Raw genomic sequence first — 19346 nt, forward strand, 5'->3', positions numbered from 1 at the left:
AGATTAAGACAGGGAGATTGCTTACCAGTTGCTGCCATTGGCAAAACAGGCTTGACTTGGAGAAAGTGTATTTTATTGCCAACTAAAATAGATTCAAATGGTGGGAAGCAAAGACAATCATTAAACCTACCTTTCCTCCCTGCTTTCTCAGGCCAACTCCTGAATCCCCCATCCAGCCATGAGCATGGAGGGACGGAGGCTGGGAGTTCACAGGCAGTGCTCGGGGGTTGCTCTCTGCCGCTCCTTCTCCTGGCTCTCTGCCCATGCTCCAGCATGGGTCCTCCACTGGCTGTAGGGAGCAACTCCCCCTCCTCCTCTGACCTTGGTGTCACCTCTGATGTTTATCCCTCCTTTTATTTCCTCCTTCTTTCTCTCCATTTTTTTTTTTTTTTGCCTTTCCTTAACCACATTTTCTGCAAGGTGCCCTCAGCATAGCAAAATTCTTTGCTCACCCTGCTCCAAATTCCCTCTCTCACCTTCCAGAAAACATTATGCAAACTCACAGACTGAACCAGGTGTGAGGATTAAGCAGAAAGGAACTGGAAAGAAAACAAACACTGCATTTACAGCAGTTTAATCATCTAAACAGAGGAGACTGCAGCCAGATGTTTGCACATACACGCATGTGCACTAGTGTGCTTGGAGGAAGGGAGCATGAGGAGAAGGAGCAAGGGTAGCCTGGGGACTTGCAGACCCCTGACGATGCAAGGCAGTACAACCAGCCTCAGATGCAATTCTTATTTATGGCAGAAGATACTGTATGCATTGGTGAGAGGTCAGCAAGGCTGGCATGGTTGTCAGCTTCCTGCCATTAGCCTGTCCCTCTGTACAAAGAAGATCCCTCCATCTCTCTGCTGAAGTGCCAAAGCTGCAAGAAATGCAGAGGTAAAATTAAAAAGGTGAAGAGAGTTGTACAAGATTTCAGGTGTGGAAGGCAATTAATTTATGGTACCAGGTCTTGGCTGAAGAAAGCAGTCAGTTGTGGACACTGGTGGTTAAAGCTATCTGATTCAGTCTGTGTTGCAACACATCACAGAAAAATCAGCATCTGTTTGAGATTACACCTATAATGAGTGTTTTAAAGAGAGGAATTCTGAAGGCAGCTACGGAAACTATGGACTTTAAAACAAGTTCTGAACTCCTGGGACTAGTAATCCTTCCTGCAGTAGCCCCTTAAGGGCTTCATGGCCAGGGCTTTGCACAAAATATGAGCAATAAAATGCAGAGTATCACATGGGCAAAGAAGCACAAAAATCTGCTATTGGGAAACTTGTGGAAGTTGAAAACTATATGTGTGATACCATCGTGGGTGCACTGAACCCTGAGTTATGGTGAAATAAACAGAGAAATGTTTTCACATATAATTGCTTTTTTGAAGCACGTTAATGTTTTCACAAGAAGAGGTTTCCTGTCCTCATCTATTTGATTATAGGAGGTATTTATTTTTCCTAACCTCCTTTTTTCTTGCCTCTTCAGAACTTGGTTATTTCTCAAAACAGGACTAGAGTAAAAATTACCGATAGGAGGAAATTAGAAAAAAAATATTTTTGAAAAAGAGAGTATTTTTAGCCAATAGTTTCAAAAGCGGGGCTGCACTGAAGGAGAAACTTGTCTGACAGTTTCATCCTTACCCATGGTTTATACAGGGTCACTCAATATATATAGGAAATGAAACCTTTCTCCTGTTTTTAGTACTTACTGGCACACAAAAAGAGAGGCAGTAGATCAAGTACAATGTTCATTCATTTTTAGAGACTGGATGCAGGTCAGGACATGGTCAAATTAGCTAAGCAATGAGAGGGTCCCTGTGTTGCACAGGGTCCATGAATTCTTCAACTAGAGGAAAAGAGAGTTTTTATGTCTGCCAACCTTTCACCCTTCACAGAAGTTTAGTTACAGTTTTTCAGTTTTGTGAGAAAATTTATAATGATAATGATGATTAAAAAACAGTGACAATTCTTTAGATCGGGGGTTTTTGTGCCTTCAGCTCCCAACACAAAACCCTACAGAAAAGATACATAAATGAATACGAGTAACAGAACAGTTAAGAGCTTAAAAAAAAAAAAAAAAAAAAAAAAAAAAAGTAAAAACTCAGCATGGTAGGTTTACCTGGAAAGATTTTCGTAGCAAGGAGGGCTGCACAGAGGTGGCCTCTGAAAAGAGCCAGCCCCAGCTGCTCCAAGAGAGAACCGCTGCTGGCCAGAGCTCAGTCATGAGCGACACTGGGTGGGCCTCTGGGAGAGCAGAGTTAAGGGGGGGAAAGAACTGCTGGGCAACAGCAGCCGGGAGAGAGGGGTGAGAAAATAGAGCAGCAGCCCTGCAGCCCCCGTGGGCAGTGCAGCAGGAGGGCAGGAGGTGCTGCAGGCAGGCAGCAGCAGTTCCCCTGCGGGCTGTGCAGGGAGAGGCCCCTGGTGGAGCAGGCTGTCCCCCTGCAGCCCATGGGTCCCACATGGAGCAGATCTCCACGCTGCAGCCCCCCCATGGGTGGAGGAGCCCCCGGTGGAGCAGGTGGATGTGGCCTGGAGGAGGCTGCGGCCCATGGAGAGCCCCCGCAGGAGCAGGCCCCGGGCCAGAGCTGCAGCCCGTGGAGAGGAGCCCACGCAGGAGCAGGGGGTCTGGGGGGAGCTCCCGCCCACCCGTGGGGGACCCGTGCTGGAGCAGTTTGGATGGACCCCGTGGGACGGAGCCGTGTGGGAGCAGTGCTTGAAGAGCTGCTGCCTGTGGGCAGCCCCCCAGGATCAGTTCGGAAGGACGGCATCCCTGGGAGGGACCCCACGGGGGGCAGGGGCAGAGAGGGACTGAGAAGGAGCATAGGAGATGAAGCATCAGGGACTGACTGCAACCCTATTCCCTGCACCATTCTGGTGAGGAGGTACAAGGAGGTGAATAAAAGGGGAATGTGTTTCCACTTTGTTTCTAGTTCTCTCTGCCCTACATTGTCATCAGTTGTCAACAAATTAAGTTAAGTCTGCCTTGCCCATGATGGTAATTCATGAGTGATATCCTTGTCCTTAATTCAACCCATGAGATATTTTTTTTTCCATCGTGTTTTCTTCCTCTGCTGCTGAGGAGGGGTAGTGAGAGAGCAGGGTGGTGGGCACCCAGCAGCTAGCCAAGGCCAACCCAGCAGTCTCAGAAACTGAATTACTGTCTAATGCATTGAACGATTTATTCACTTGCCTTAGACGTAATGTGTATTGTTACAGCACCTACGCTTGCTCATATGATTTATCATCTACTTTTAATGAAGGCTGATTGTTCCAGATATTTGTTTTCTTGTCTCTGTATCTGTTGTCCCAGTATTCAAGGAGAGAAGTGAAACTTGGCCATAGTTATATGGCATTACTCCCTGTAGTGGGATGAGACTGAACCACAACAGTTATGCTAGTACAAGACCACATAGTCCAGCATTTCTTGCTTCATGTGGCTTGTTGGAGTTTCCCAATTTCACCCTTGTGGATCTAGCTAAAATAGGTGTGTTTTGCATTGCAAGTAATATCTCAATTTTGCTTCAAGGATAAACTGAGTAAAATATATCTAGTACTTGGAAATAACGTTCTTACTGTATAAAACTGGGCAATCATCAAAGTTAGTGCTTTAGTTAGTATGCTGGAAGTGGCCCATACCAGTTAAATATCTAGAATGAAAGGGTAATCAGCTCCAGCACCTTTCATTGTCAAACTGGGGGAGTATCTGCAGGGTAGTATAAAACAATTTAATAACAATGTCCATTTATTTGGAACAAAGTGTATTTGATAGGATGGCTTAACAGCGATGAACATTTGGAATGAGCTATTCAAGATCAGAGTGAGATATTCAAAAGAGGAGCCAGAAGAAAGAGAACTGAAGAAATGAAATAGAGTATGCAACACGTTATGAACTAAAAGTGATGAAGAGTTCAGAGAAAACCTTTGTTTGTCATAACTATAGTTGAGCCAGGAACATAGAATCATTTTGAGAAATCACAGTGCATCAGGTTGCCAGAAGCTACAGAAAATCTAAGTACCATTAACCAAAAAATAAGGAAAATAAGGAAATATTCAAAGTAAATAAGTTGTTCTAAGTAGTTCTTGCACCTATTAATATGATGCAAATATAAAGGGGAATTTACATGGGTGTAGTTGTTACCCATCGGTATTATAACGGCTTTTATGCCAAGGCTAGCATCATTTCTTTCATGATTACTTCTAGGTACAGTATGTTCATGTAACATTCTGTACCTTGAGCAACACATGCACTTACTACCTTTGTGCTGGATGACGAGGTTAGCTAGCAGGGACTCAAAATAAAGCTCTCACCCGGTGAGTTATTATCACCATATAGTGCATACTTTATTGCAGTACTTTCAGAGTCAGAGAGCCACATGATCTGACTATATATGATCTAACTTCTGGATTACATTTAAGATACTGCTTTTCACCTATTAACTCATTTATTTTCTCTAAGCTGGTCTTCTCCCTACCTCACTGTCCTTCCCCAGAGCTAAAAGGAGAAGGGGACGGGCTAGGTGACTACCTTATCAAAGAATAAATGGAAAGATGGCAAAGATAAAAGCCAGATTAGTTTATAAACTTCATACACAGTAGAAACAAAATGAAAAATAGATGTGAAACTACAAAAAGTAATTGGGTGGTGAATTCAAGGTGGTTTCACTGAGGAGTTTTATCATCTTGATACAAATTAAAAACTACACATTGGCCCTCAGTGGCAAAACTAGTACATGAATATGGAGATTTTCTAAAGAAAAGAAGAAATGATGCTTACCTTTCTAACAGTTGACCATAAACCATGATCTCTTCTTAAAAACCATGACGTTTTTCATGGATTTTTGAATACTCAACCTGTTCTGAACAGTGTGTGCAGATAAATGAAGAATAATCTAACTGTATCTATTTCTGGAACATATCCTTATTTTCAATTGAAGCCTCAAGAATCTCTCACCTTGAACATAAATATTTACATGCCTAATATACCCACTACCTGACACATGGTCTAACCTCTTTTATAATCTGGTTGAAATCTCCCTAGCACAGCATATGAAGCTTAGCAACTAGGTGTATGTTACTTAGTATATTAACAATAAATGTATTCCTCTAGCTGTAAGGACAACCAGAAGCCCTACCTCCTTTTAGCGCTACCATGTTATATAAAAGCCAGATTCCAGGATGTGGACGTTTCCACTAAGACCTACCAGAATGCTTGCTAAATCTGGCAGACAGATTATTTTGAGAGCGCTATGAAGTTGAAGGAAGTTATTTTAGACAAATTCTTTAGTCTAAACATTCAGTTTAAGTCTCATCCCATCACAAGTTAAAGACTTCTCTTATGCCTGGGAGGTCCCTGAACCACCAACATTCCTCCTGGACAATTTGGGATCTGAATGGAATTATCTTCAAATGGAGAGGACTAATAAATAACATAGCTAACGGATAAGTAGAGTTTCAAGAATGTCCCAGTATACTGCTTTTCAGGACAACACTGTGTCTGGCATGATTGGAAGAGTCTAAGGATTTTTGAGGTCCAAAACCTTGCTTAAATACTTGTAGACCTTCATGTACTTGTACAGATGGATTAACTGGTGATGTGATAAAAAAGAAAAAGAAAAAAAGTGACATGTAGAATCAGATTTCACATTAGAAAACACACAGAGTTGCATTACAAGCAGAAAAATCTGGGGTGATTCTGTACTATGCCTCAGATTGCCTTTGCTGATTCTGGTCTTCTTTGTTGACCTCTGCATGACTTGGACTGTCCTGAAAACTTAATTGCAGCACAACCTAAAGAATTTACAGCACTCTGTGCCGTGATGCTGCCTGTGAGTTGCACCTCCAGGCCTGCTGCTGACGTGGTCCTGTGAAGTCATCCTTGCAAGATTCTGGCTGGCTGGCTGGCCCTCACACTTCCTTGGCTGTCAGTATCTTTCCCTGGGTTTCAGTCTTCAGGGACTTTTTTACTGCTCTAGCATTCTCATCTCACAGAAACACAGGGGAGAAGGTCAGAGGATAACTTTCTAGATGAAATATAATTCATATGTTTTCTACATATATACATGTAAGTGTATGTGTGAATACATACAAAATACATATAAGTATAAAATATCCAGATTACAGTATCTGTTCACAGTACAGGTGAAAACAAACACATGATACATACAACACAGACCTATGAATAAGAGTCTTCAAGCTGTTTTATTTCAAATAAACAAGCATAGGATACAAGCATAGATACCACGTCCCCACACAAGACAATTTACATAGCATCAGACTTGGTGGTACTTCTTTTATCAGTGCATTTTCCATCCTGTGCCATTAAAGCTGATTTTTTAATTTTCTCATTCTTCTGGAGAACAAACACAGGTCCTAGGGTTCCTAATTCAAAACCCTTTCCCACATGTGCCACCTGCACAATGTATGCTGCCTCTGACAGTATCCAGCCCTGGCTAGGGATGGCTGGGGAGGCACATACAAACAGGCTGTGATGAGGGTGATCTATCTTGGAAATACATTCCCACATTCACATGTTGTTCACAAAGTTGTCTTTTCTTACACATTACTGTTGGTTTGGATCCCATCAGAGCAGATGTTGACCTGGGTTTATTTTTCTCCAATCTCTAATGTTTATCAGTGCTAATTTCCACCTTAGCCTGACCCAGACAATGGTGTGTCAGTACTAAGTTTTGATACCTCATCATTTGCACCTAAATCCTGCTTTATTTAATTTAAACAGGACAAGTCTCAGTACAGAGCTGTTCACTGGAGGAACAATGAACACCTTCCCCTTTATAGGAATTACTGCCTCACACTTTTCATGAAGAAATATATACTTCTGCCCTCAGAGATCCCTACCTGTAATGATCTATTATTTGACAATGGCTTCCTTTTGTTGTGTTTAGTGCAGTATCTTATCAAACTTTTTTTTTTTTTTTTTTTTTTTAATAGGTAAATGCCTGGGATGCTCTGAGTGGCAGACAAATAGTGCAACAGCACAGGAAGCAAACAGAGCTCACCAGCTCTGACTTGAGTGCTTCCTCGTAGCTTCTTTCCAGTACACTGATGAGAGAGGTGGTTTGTAGCACCTGAAAAAAACGTGTTCATAACCAATACATTGGACTGGAAAAAAAGAAAAAAAAATTCATCAGGGGAATGCATAATGTTCTTAGATCTGCTTCACATATTTTAAACCCCAAAATTACCAGATGAAGCCAGGAGAGGGCAATGAGCACACAGAATATCATTGGTAGCTAGAAAGGCCCGAGTTCCTGAATGGTATATTTTCCTCTTTTTAATGAAGGGGTCTTTTAATGAAGGAGCTATTTGCTCCATCGTTGGCTCTGAAAAAAAATGCATTTCTGAGGTTAAGTATTATTACTCACACAATAAGTTTAAGGATCTTTCAAAGCTAAGCAAAGGTTTCCACACCAATTCTGCTAAAATAAAAAAACAATTCAGAACTGCTGCCGATAGTTTCCTCTTGGGCTAAATGGAAGAATGTGTTTAACTGGACAAATTCCCAGAATTAATGCCACAGAAATTTGCATTAAAAAAAAAAATCAAAAAAAAAAAATAATCAGCATTTAGAAGTGGAAAAACCATTGCAAAGATCTGTTCTAAGAAATTGCTTTCACAACAGTCGTGCTATGAATGCACTTGGAGTTGCTTCTTTCCCAAAGCGTATTATTTTTAAGAGGTTTATTTAGTGCATTTTGGTCTCTTTCAGAATGTTTAACTTTTGTTGAACTCTGGGAAAAAATTGCTCTGTTCATTAACAAAACGAGGACAGCTTTTGTTAGGCTTTCCCAGAAAGAAAGCTCACTGTTATATGTGTTGCTGTTAGGTCCAGTGCAGATATAAACAACAATAAATTGTCCTACTGGATTGAAGCATATAATTTTATTTATTTATTTATTTATTTTTTAACAGGAAACTCCCTTTAAAAAGACAGGGTAAATTCTAACTTCAAAGATACTGTAATACAAAGGAAAAAAAAAAAAAAAAAGAAAAAAAAAAGGAAAAAAGAAAAAAAATTGCATTGGCTGAAATAAAAATAACCTTTTCCAAAAGCAAATGAATAAGGTACATCATTATTCACAGGTGTAAACAAGTGCAGAGGTTTAGACTGGAGCTTTTTATAGCTGAACTGGAAATACATTCCTTCAAAAAATTCTTCAGAAGCTTGAGTCCTGATTTTTTTTTCTATTTTTCAACCTTAATAGTCTAGGTGGCATGTGTTGGATTCTGTTTTTGACCTAAAGGTATTGGTTTAACATTTTATAGCATAATATTTAAAGTCCTGAGGAATTCAGAATACTTTCAGTATCCACAGGAGCAAACAAACACATATTGCCTGCATACCTAATAGTCTAGTGGTTTACCATAGTGAGAAACTGCCCACCACATTTTATGGTTTAACCTCAGTGCTTAGTTTTTTATGGGTTCAAATGAGTTGAGTTTATTTTTCTCAAGGATATCACTATCTCACATTTGACATATGCACTCTTTTCCCTGCATGGGCCATATTTCCCAAATAATGTATCTTAAAAAGCTGTATAGTTATGAAAACATGACTTCATATGGTATAAATAACAACACATCTATTTTCTGTCACAGAAATATACTGGACTGTCTTATGTTCTTAAACAAAACAACATTTTTGTTTATAAATATATTATTGTTGTAATAAGGGTGCTGCCACAGGGAGGAAGGTACAGGTAAAGGCAAATTAATTGTAATTGCATTTTAAAACCTGAAGGGAGAAAAGATGCTCTCCAGACACTGTATATCCACCAGTGATTCACAGCAGGATTGTTTTGTTTGCAGCCTTCTCAGAAGAAACAAGCCTAAGGAAAGATTTGATCACATGGAGGTGCACCGGCAAGTCTGGAGTGCATGGGACTCGCTGAGTGTGGTGAGACAGACTGAGGCAGGACTGGCTGGAATGGAAATTTCCATAATGGAAATTTGTCCTTTGTTTCTGGCCACAGTTTGATATCTCTTAACCCCTAAGAAAGTAATCTGGTCTGCTTCTGCAGATACAGGATATGGTTTCCCTGAGGTATTTTAAGCTTGGGCAGAAATTGCAAATTGCGATGTAGGACTGAGTGTGTAGAGCTCTGTGTTCCTCGGTACCGGGCTTTTTTTTGAGCAGTTCTTCTACCCGGCGTGCCCTCTCACTGGAATGTAGACCTTAGATCAGTAAAACAGCACAAATTTTTTTTAGAAAGTGCAACTCCACTGCTATGATAATTCAAGCTGAGAACATAACATTTTGACTGGTTAAGAAAACTGATTTGTTTTCAAGCTGTGTAATATTCTTTCTGATCGTAGTGTTTAGAAATCAAAAACAGTTAATGTAAGGGAAGACTTCGCAATTTGTCCTAACTGACTGACTTGTTGGATGGCCTAATGAGAAGATGGGGTGAGGCTCTCCTCAGATGCTTGGGTATCAGCACTTGCTGGTCTCGGAAATGATTCCAGGCAGTAAGTGTCTCTCTGCTTGCCCCCACAGCTGACACCCACCAGTGGCTTTCGCAGTCCAGCAGCACTCCACTGGTTGGAATGAGGAATGCAGAGTTAAGGAAATACTCTTCCTGCATACCACATGCCACATCCAACACTGCTCCTTTACAGCAACATACTGAACTCGTATTCACACTTGTGTTAGCAGGTGCTTTCTTGCTGTGGATGCTGTCTTGAGGATGAGTACCTCAGAAGAGGTGTTCAATTCAGATTATAAATAAGGCACAACTTTGTTTTGTTTTGAAGTGAAGGGGAAAAAAAAACCTATTGCATCAGCTGACTTTGGGATGTGGTGTGCTCTCTATCATTTGAAATCTTTAATCCAAAACTGTCTTTCTAAAAAAGATACCTTAGCTCAGCTACTAATTATGATCTTTATGCAGAAATTACTGGGTAAAATTCTATGGCCTGTGTTATACAGAAGATTAGACTACATAGGTCCTTTTTGGCTTTAAAATTTTGTGAATGCAAATTCCAGTCCAAATTCTAACACATGTAATCTTCCCTATAGCTTTCCCCAGAGGTTTCTATAAAAGCATATTCCATTTACTGCCTGTCCAGCACTGCTCAGTAACACTGTTTCAACAGAGTTGACATGCTCTTCCTTCTTGGTGTGCTAAAAACAGTGATAGAGGAGTTTACTGTAATGTGCCTTTGAATCTTCCATGATGTAATGCATACTGCTTGTTAACACTTACTCTTTGGGAAATAGTAAACCTTTAGGACAGCACAGTAAAGATGTAAAGGTGCGTGGTAGCTTAAGACCTTTCCCTTGTTAATTAGCTCAGGCATTTTATATTGTGCTCTGCTCCTGCTTGCCAACATGTTACAATTTAAAATTTAATAACCTAAAGTTTTACAACAGTGGAGTGGTGTTGAAAATCATTATAATTTTAATGCAGATTAAAATGCAAAGCCAGAGCTACAATTAAAAATGTGGCGAAGATAGTATCTAGAGGAAGTTATATTCTTTAAAAAAACACATCACAGGACATATGTTAAATGCTCTACTGTCAAGTGCAAAGTCCAACCTTAGTATAACTCAGCTAATATCCATGACATCCACTACAAATGAGTGCTGTCCATAAAACTTTAAAGAGGAATCCAGACACACTGAATTCCCTGCATGCCTGTAGGGGAAACACCTGCTTCTGGAACCAGACATTCGGTAAGTTTCATCATCCTCAGCAGCATCCTTCCTCCTTACACATGCCAAAATTAAGGCTCTCTTTTCTTACGGGGTCATTTCTGTTAATATGATTCCTCAGGAAGCCCTGCGAGAGTTCCAAACAGGCTTTGCTCTTTATTCCTCATTAGGACCAAGATGGTAAGGTAATGCCACCACATCAAGACCTTCTTATTCCCTACTGATTTTCTGGCCTCCTCCATGAAGCTTGGTTCCAGTGGAGCAGTCACAATGACCTTCCACTAGGGAAAGCAGAACATCTAGGGTCTGTCATGCCTCACTACAATCCTATCTGATCACAGTACTAGAAGGTGTAATTTGGTGTACTTGGGTTGGTGATACACCCCATTCCGCAGAACAGCTAACCCCTGTTAGGATCCCCACAGAAAAGCATGGACAATGACAGAAATATAAAATGTTCTAAAGCTGAGGACTGTATGTATTTTTTTTTTTCGTGGTCTATGTATTTGTAGAGATCCAACGGTTTGGCTTTGTTCAAGCTATGCATGGACATGTTACTTGTGTTTAGATATAACATAGTATGTAGATAGATACATGTGGGAACTTTTGTTAAACAAGAACAGGTTAAGAATTTAAATAGCACAGTGAAACTAGACTAAAAGAAAACCTGCCGTGGGTTCTCCTGTAGATTTACCAGGGAAGACAAGTAAGGGGTTTAATTGTTCCCATATGTCCCCATCTCATGTCCTCGTCCTTCTCCCAAGCCACCAAATAGACAACTCATACAAACCCAGTCGCTCTGTTTAACCACAGCTTTTCCCTAGTGCCTCTGAAAGTAGGGAGAAGTCAGTGCTGCACAGGAGTCAAGGCTGTTTGTCGTGGCCTCTCTCTCATCCCATCTCCTACCCCCTTGTAGACCCTCATGGCCGCATCACCCCATTCCCTGACCAGATGTGGACACAGCCCAGACGTGTCACAGGGGACAACACAAGTCAGCTGGAGAGTTGGGGAAGAGGATCCATTCACACAAACAAAAGTAGCAGCCACCTTTGCCACTAGAGTATTCAACTGAAATTGGCACAAATGAGTGTATAAATTTCTGAAAATGTATCTATTTCCACAGACATTTCTGTTTGGTTATATGACATCACATGCTGGGATAATTTTGAATACTTCTAATTGACACACACGCAGTGCAGTTTCAACCAGTTACTGTGTTAGGCTTCAAATCAGATAAATAAACCCAACAAAACCAACCTGGCATACCACCATGACAATTTCTGTGCTGATCTCTAATTAGTACCTGCTTGAGTCTGTTTGCTTTGAAGAGAAAACAGTATTTACCACCAACTTTTGCATCAACTCATTAAAGCTGAACAAGAACTACATAAAGTATATCTCCATGATCTTGAGGTCTCTTCCAACCTAGACAATTCTGTGATTCCGTGTGATTCTTTTCAACTACTATTAATTGGTAAATATCACAGTCACAGCTCTTATATACCTTCTACATCTTTTTACAAACATTCCTTTCAATCTAACTGCATGACATAATGTTTTATTTCAAATAATTTCTTCAATGATCTAAGCAATGAAAAGACCTGAGGTAAAATGTGATAATTACCTGTGGATGAAAATAGGATTTAGATCAGGAATGTGTTTCCAAAAGGATCCACTATGCTGCTACAGAGCAGAATAGTGAAAGAGTTCATAATATTGGTATGTGAGACAAAATATTATGATGAAAATTAGACCAAAGGGAAAACCACCATGGGTGTTTTATTTGAGTCAGAATTGCTGAGTGTCAACTTTGCTCAATAATACACACAGCTGCGTGAGGGCTTTCACATGTTCTAAATGTCGCATCTGTTCAACGCAGCATTCTGTATTCAGTGCTGCTATTCATATTGCAGCAGTGGCCAAAAGTAACAGTCAGACTCAGTGCCCTACTGTGAGTATCACTGAGCCTACACATAGGATGCCGTGGTCCCTGCCTGGACAGCTTACAATCTGGCTAGAGGAAGGATACAACAATTGGAAAAAACAAGGGAATAGTAAGGAGGAAAGCTAATGGGACCACGATCATGCACGTGGGTAGGACAAGAGTATGAACAACAAGTAACTCCTCAATAGGTTTAGTGTTCTCTTCATCTTATGAGGAAAGTAAATAAATAGTCAGCTCTTCCCAAGACTCATTCAGTTAGACACTGTTTGTTTCAATCTTCCTAGAATAGTTATAGCTAGTTAAGACTAGAGAAAGAAATGCTCAGCAACCAAGAAATGCTTGCCAGTCCAGACCATCAGTTTAGGCAAACTGGGACATCTCTTCTGTTGTTTGTAAGCTGACTTGTTCCAGAAGTGGAAATGCACACACTTTGCAATACATCTGTTTACTTAACCCTCTCAGAAACTTCTTTTATGAAGATGTACAGAAAAACCATCCTACACATTCAAAATAGAACTAATATGTCTGATAACTTCAAACATTTGCTTGCCCATAAATAACAAGCTAGGAGCCAAGACTGGGTTGAAAATGTGAAGTTATTTTTGATGCGTCTTGCCCCACATAAGACACATTTACATTTTGACAGTACCATCAGATACAGCAAAAGGCTGCTGGAGGCATCCAGTAGAGATTAATTGCTGGTAGACGACCGAACTACACTGTTATTTTACATGAACTTGGCTACTGTAATGCAACTCAGAACCTGCATCTCTGTCAGAAGACCCTTTGTTGGGTAAGTCTTTGAGGCCTACCTGAAGTAGGTTTACATGTTCCATACCAATTGTTTCTATTCTTCCGTCATTTCTATTTGAATACATACTGCAAACTGTTTTTTTCTAGTATCCTTGATACCTCTAGGACCATTATATCTAATGTAAAGGTAACGTTCTCTTTGATGCCATGATGGTATATTGTAGTTATGTACTGGATACAAATTCCTTAGTGAAGACAAAGTATCAGACAATTCACACCCTCGTTACAAAGATACTGGAATTCCTGTGTCAGTTCTTCATTATTGTCATTGTGCTACTACTTCATATGCATTCTTGTTTGCATTATGAATGCCATTATAGATTGCTATTTTGATTGAGACTCTATATGCACCTTCTTGGGGTAGAGACAGCTCTTTTCTGACACGAGTTATGAAAATCCACCTTACAAGCTGAAGGTGGGCTCTTCTCTAAACTTTTTTGAGCAGATACTGAAGTCCTACAGAAAAAATTACCTGTCTCTTCAACATCCACGCTAATTCAGGGATGATTAGGAAGACAAAGGTGCTATACACTAGGCAGAAAAGAACTGTCAGAATACAGAACAGTTAGGAATTATTTCTACTTGCAGACCAAGCAAGTTAGTTATTATAATGAACTAGATACAACAAATCTGTAACTCCTTTGTGCTATTTTTACAAAATTAGATTTGTTTTAGATATATCACTGCCACACTGTCTAAATATTTTTGATGAGATGAACAGTAATATAATGTTACAAAATTTCTGTAGGCAAGTTCTTCTTTCATATTATGTTGGATTTCACAAGGACTTTGCCCCAGTGAAGAGGAAAGAAAAATATCTGATTTGAGACGTCATCCATTCCTCTCCCTTCATACACAATGTTCTTAATCTCAGAACAGTCTGGTGAATACATTAATGTGAAATTAATTGTTTACTCAACTCTCCCTTAGCTTGGACTTACTAGCTCTTTTTTTTTTTTTCGTTGTTCTTTTTTAATTTCTTTTGTGCAAAATGTCCACATACGAAAGGCAAGACTCATTCTGGAGCTGGGCCACAAAGCAGACATGATGTGTATAGAATGATGTGTGATGCGTTTAGCCAGACATTTGTTTTTCTGAATTTACTTAAGCTTTTAAGGTTTGTCATGATGTCCTCTTCTCAGGATTGAAGAGCTTCAATAAAAGTAGGCAGTTGTTGAGGACTTGCTCTGCTTGTGAAGACAATCCAGGACTGAACTTCCTAACAACAACAAGAAAAAATACTGTTTACACATGCAGTGTTCAAATCTACTTCATTAACCTTGATAAATGAATCTAATGTGTACCTACCATATGCTCTAATGCACAGGTAATAGTCTCTTTGCTCTAAACATCCTGGATTACTATTCCTTTCTGCATGCCATCAGATAATTTACTGAAATTGAAATGAACATACCCAGTTATATTTTCGACGGTAAATTTTGCCTACTATTGCAATGAATACTTCAAAGACAATAATTAGGGAAACTTTCATCACAGATGCAGACATATATGAAAGGAAATAACTTCATTGGATTTTCAATTATCTGTCTGAATTTGCATTAGTTGTCATTTATTTATTTCACTTTTTTAGAAATCTCACTTGTTATTAAAATATTTGTGAGACTCCTTAGTAGGGAAATAGAAAACAATAATCAGAGATGAAATACACTACAGATTCACAGCAGAAAGTTTTAAAATTTGTTTAATTTTCACCACGCTCTTTTTATATTCAGGTTCAGGTAAGAAGCCATGTAACTAGATGTTGTGAAACCATTCATATTCAGGTCTACCGACACACTGATGGTCTAAACTTTAAAAATACTGCTATTCAAACTTCACTGCAAATCCCTAATTTGACAAAGTCCACAGATGTCAGAAGGCTTTTGTCTTCAAGCTCTCATACCAGAATAAACCAATACTTGCCTCATCTCTGGTAATTGCTTTTCTTATCAGTGCTATCTGATCCTGCAGAAATTTACAAGTGTGTTTAATTTTATTCACCAGAGTATGTGCAGTTCAGCAGGTCTACCCACAGCATGTAAAACCAAGTAACTAAGCTAGCTTTGTATAATAAAATATTAGATAGTGGCCAGGTGATGTTTTGGCTGCTAATGTTGAATTCAAGAGATCACTGACTAATTAAATTTTAAATGATTTATTTGTTCAACAAATCGATAGGTTCACCAACATAAGAAAAATCTATGCATTCACTTACAAATTCAGAGCAGAAAAATATATAAGAGTTTCCTTTGGCATTTCACTTTGGTGATAGGAAGCTGCTTGATGAGAGACTTCAAAATCAGACCTACAAACAGTAGCTAAATTTAACTAGTAAATTAGCTTTTGTAAAAACAAATTTTTATAGAGTCTTGTCCAAAACCTACTGACATCAGAAAAAGCCTATGATCCTGGTCTCTAATTAAGTTGGTTTCTTAAAAAATAATAGTAATATAAACCCATTACAGACTGCAAATACTTAGTGTCCTTACTGTCTAGTGAAGTCACGTACTGTATAGAATATCTTAACATGTTAATTCAAACTATTAAGGATAATTCATTACAATGAGGAACCTTTTCATCCATTGCACTGACAATGAGTTTTCAAACAAACATATATCAACCTGCTGTAGAGTGGGCTTCAGAAAAATCTACATACAGTGTTCTGCTGTGCAACAAAATTACCCAAATTTGAATACTTGAATGTAAAAACAGTTATGAAAAATACAATCAATAAGATCTGTAAAGCAATAAAAGTGTTAAGAATCTACTTGCAATGCATTGTTTATGCACACAGAAAAATCACAGAAAGTACTTTGCCTACTCAGGCATAACTCACAGATGAGTAAACTAATTTTTTTCTCAAACACAGAAAGCTGAAACCAGCCACGACTCATCAAGCCTATTCTCATAGCGACTCCTCAGCAACCAACCCTTCAATCTCAAACAAATAAATACCAGCTTCAAAGAAATAGAGTTAACACATAGGTAACACAAATTCCAGTCTTTTGTTAAGATTTTATAAAATTGTTTAAATTTCTTTTTTTTTTTTTCATGTATATGCCTGTAAGTAAGATCCCAAATTAACACTAAACCAGACCACAAATTAGTCATCCCATAACAACAGAGTTGATGATGTTCTTAGAAATATCATTAAAGCTAATAAATAATGGAGTTGTTGTAAACTGGCTATACATGCAAAATAACTTCTTGTCCTCTACAGTATCAGAGTGCTTTCAACAACACACTAAATAAGAGTAAAGGCTATCTTAAAGAACCTTAAAATGTCTTTCTTGGGACATGTACTAAGAAATGACAAATTCAAATAGTTTTGATTATTTTTTTTTTAAACTATTATTTTATTTTGTTGATTTTTTTTAAATTTAATACAGGTTAATTTTTACTGTTTTTGAGATTTACCACTGCTGTTCAGTAGTGCTGGACATATAAGGAGAGCTCCAAATGTTACAAAGGCCATTAAAAACATTTTTCCATTTCTAACCTTTCAGTGAGGAGCACAACAATTTTCCAATTAAATTTAACTATAAAATACCTCCCAATCTCAGGTTTTGAGAAATTAGTGGGATTACACAATAATACCAGCTTCAATTACTGTAATTTTGGGGGAGGGAAAATTCAATATCTAAGTTGATAAAGACTACATATTTCTATGTGTGGCAGAAATCAAAGTTCTGAGTGCGACACACACACAGGCAGCTCAGTCCTTCTAGCCAAAAAAGAAAGAGGTAGATGAATACTCAGGTCGCTAAGAGAACTGCAAACCAGTGTCAAAATTGACCTTTACAAAGAAGCTGTGTTAAACTCACGAGGAAGCTTGATAACAGAGTACTCGCTAATTTTTAGCGCATTTTTAAAGCAATCACATTACCTGGCTTGTTTATGAGACTTTCAAGAGATTTTCACCACCTGTCTGTCTGCTCACAGCAGTTGGTGGGCTTTTTGATGGCCTCCACAGACCAAGGTATAGTTAGGCAACCTGTGAGGAAAAGACAGTTGCTGAGCAGGCTATAAGCATCTAACAAATGAAGGATGTGATGCTCTAGGGATGCTGCTAGTGCTTTTTGTGAGTTATGAAGCCTAAATTCATGAACAAATAAAGGTTGTTCTGTGGAAAAAATGGCAAACAGTGCGAATGGGTGATAAATGGGCAGGGCAGGCTCAACTATGCTTTCTCCAGTTTAAAAAAAAATAATAGTTACTTAATGAGGCAAAGCAAAAACCAAAAACCAAAGACCAAAAATAAACCAAAAAACATATGGCTAGAATCCCACTGTGTGGAAAGATTTTCTAATGTCACACATTGGGAGACAACCTGCTGTTTGTAACACTAGTAAGATTTAGAGGAAGATTAGAAAGACAGAAACCTCATTTCTTTGGTCTTGTATTTTCCCTGTCTTCAACCTTTCCATTTTACTCAGTCTTAGTCACTGATTGTTCCAGGCAAAACTTTAAATGGAGAAGACTATTTTCAAAGCCACAATGGTAATGGTCTGAGGGGACAGACAATACACAAATATGATGAGTAAGGAGACCCAACTCTGCAGCGGGCTGCCAGGGACAGGGTCTGTTGGGGGCCCTGGTCTGGTGGGTGCTCCTCACCAGCCTGCTGCTGGCTGTCAGGGACAACCAGCACCCACATGGCTGCTGAGGTGCTCCAGGCAAGAAGACTTTGCTCTCTGTGATGAAAATCACCCTGCGCTCCTCAGTGTCCTCCAGACAGGGAGTTTTTACACTTGTCCACTGATATCCCAGGGATCTGGGGCCTTGAGATGATGTGGGTGGATGTGGTGTGTCAGTGCCCAGGGCCTCACACTCTCTTGCAGTACAGCCACAGATATCAGCCACAGTGGTGGGCCTGATGGGACACTGGGGTGACACTGGGCACAGGGCTTGTCAGTGGCCACGGAGACCTGCCAGGTCAGGCCCTGGTGGCACTGATGTTGGGTGCCTCACCCTCGCATGCCCTCACAGCCACAGCACAGTGCCCCATTTTGTAGGACTTGGGTCACAGCCTGCAAACCTCTGGAGGCAACACGCAAACGAACCACCATGGGCCGTGGCACAAGAGGAGAGCCTGGAGGTCACCTCAGTACAGCAGCCACGAGAAGCACACCCAGCCCAGCATGGGGGATCACTGTGTGTGTGCTGGTGGTGGCGGGGAGCACGTCCAAAGCACCGAGCTGCTGGTGTGGGACCAGTGGTGGTGGTGGAGGTGGTGGTAGTGGTGGAGGACACATCCCAGCGCTGAGATGTTGGCGTGGGGCTGACTGATGGTGGTGGTGGTGATGGTGGTGATGGTGATGGTGGTGGTGGTGGTGGTGTTAACAGTGGTGGTGGTGATGGTGGCGGCCTCCCCTCCGCCGCTCTGTCTGGCTCTAAGCCGAAGACCCTTGGCAAAGGCAGCGGGGGACCCGGGCCGCAGGGGTCCCGGTGCCGGGGTCCCGGTGCCGCTGCCGGTCCCGGCCGTGCGGGTTTCGCCTCCCGGCGAGCAGCCGCCAGCGCGCTGCTCGTGTGACTCACACTCAGAAAGGCAGCTCTGGATCCTCGAGGGGCTGCTCGTTTGATGAAGGTTTTCTCCTAATTAACAGCTCGTTAAGCGACTCCGCTACCCAGCCCCGACACGGAGCTCCCCCCCCTTCCCTCTCCACCCGCAGCCGCTGCCCGGCCGGGGCGATGTGCCGGCCGCCCGGCGCATTTTCCAGAACCGTGTTTCACCTCTCGCTAGCGGCCCCTTCCCCCTTCGCCGCCACCCCGTTTCGAGTCTCTCCAGCGCTGATGAGCTAATAGCATTTTTCCTTTGCATACTTTGGCGCTGCCCCACGGCATAACTCTGGCGCGGCCCCGCCGCCTGGCAGCCTACGTGTGTCTGAGCGCGATCGCCCGCCGCGGGCCCGGCCCAGCCCGGCCC

At 40.7% G+C, this 19346-nt stretch overlaps 1 protein-coding gene and 1 long non-coding RNA gene across 2 annotated transcripts in view; both read right to left on the reverse strand.

The window, feature by feature from the left end:
- Nucleotides 1-250, reverse strand: part of ZNF475 (zinc finger protein 475) — a 40507-nt gene extending 40257 nt beyond the window's left edge. The window contains exon 1 of the transcript XR_014686902.1: nucleotides 131-250. The gene's annotated coding sequence lies outside the window, so the exon portion shown is untranslated. The remainder of the gene's footprint in view (nucleotides 1-130) is intronic.
- Nucleotides 251-14261: 14011 nt separating this feature from the next.
- Nucleotides 14262-17495, reverse strand: LOC311427612. Its single transcript, XR_014687451.1, has 3 exons — nucleotides 17307-17495; nucleotides 14729-14813; nucleotides 14262-14639 (listed from the first exon to the last, which is right to left on the reverse strand). It is a non-coding gene; the product is annotated as an uncharacterized lncRNA (long non-coding RNA).
- Between the last annotated feature and the right edge of the window lie 1851 nt (nucleotides 17496-19346).

The sequence above is a fragment of the Aythya ferina genome (assembly GCF_964211825.1).
Source record: "Aythya ferina genome assembly, chromosome: Z".
Taxonomy (NCBI): Eukaryota; Metazoa; Chordata; class Aves; order Anseriformes; family Anatidae; genus Aythya; species Aythya ferina.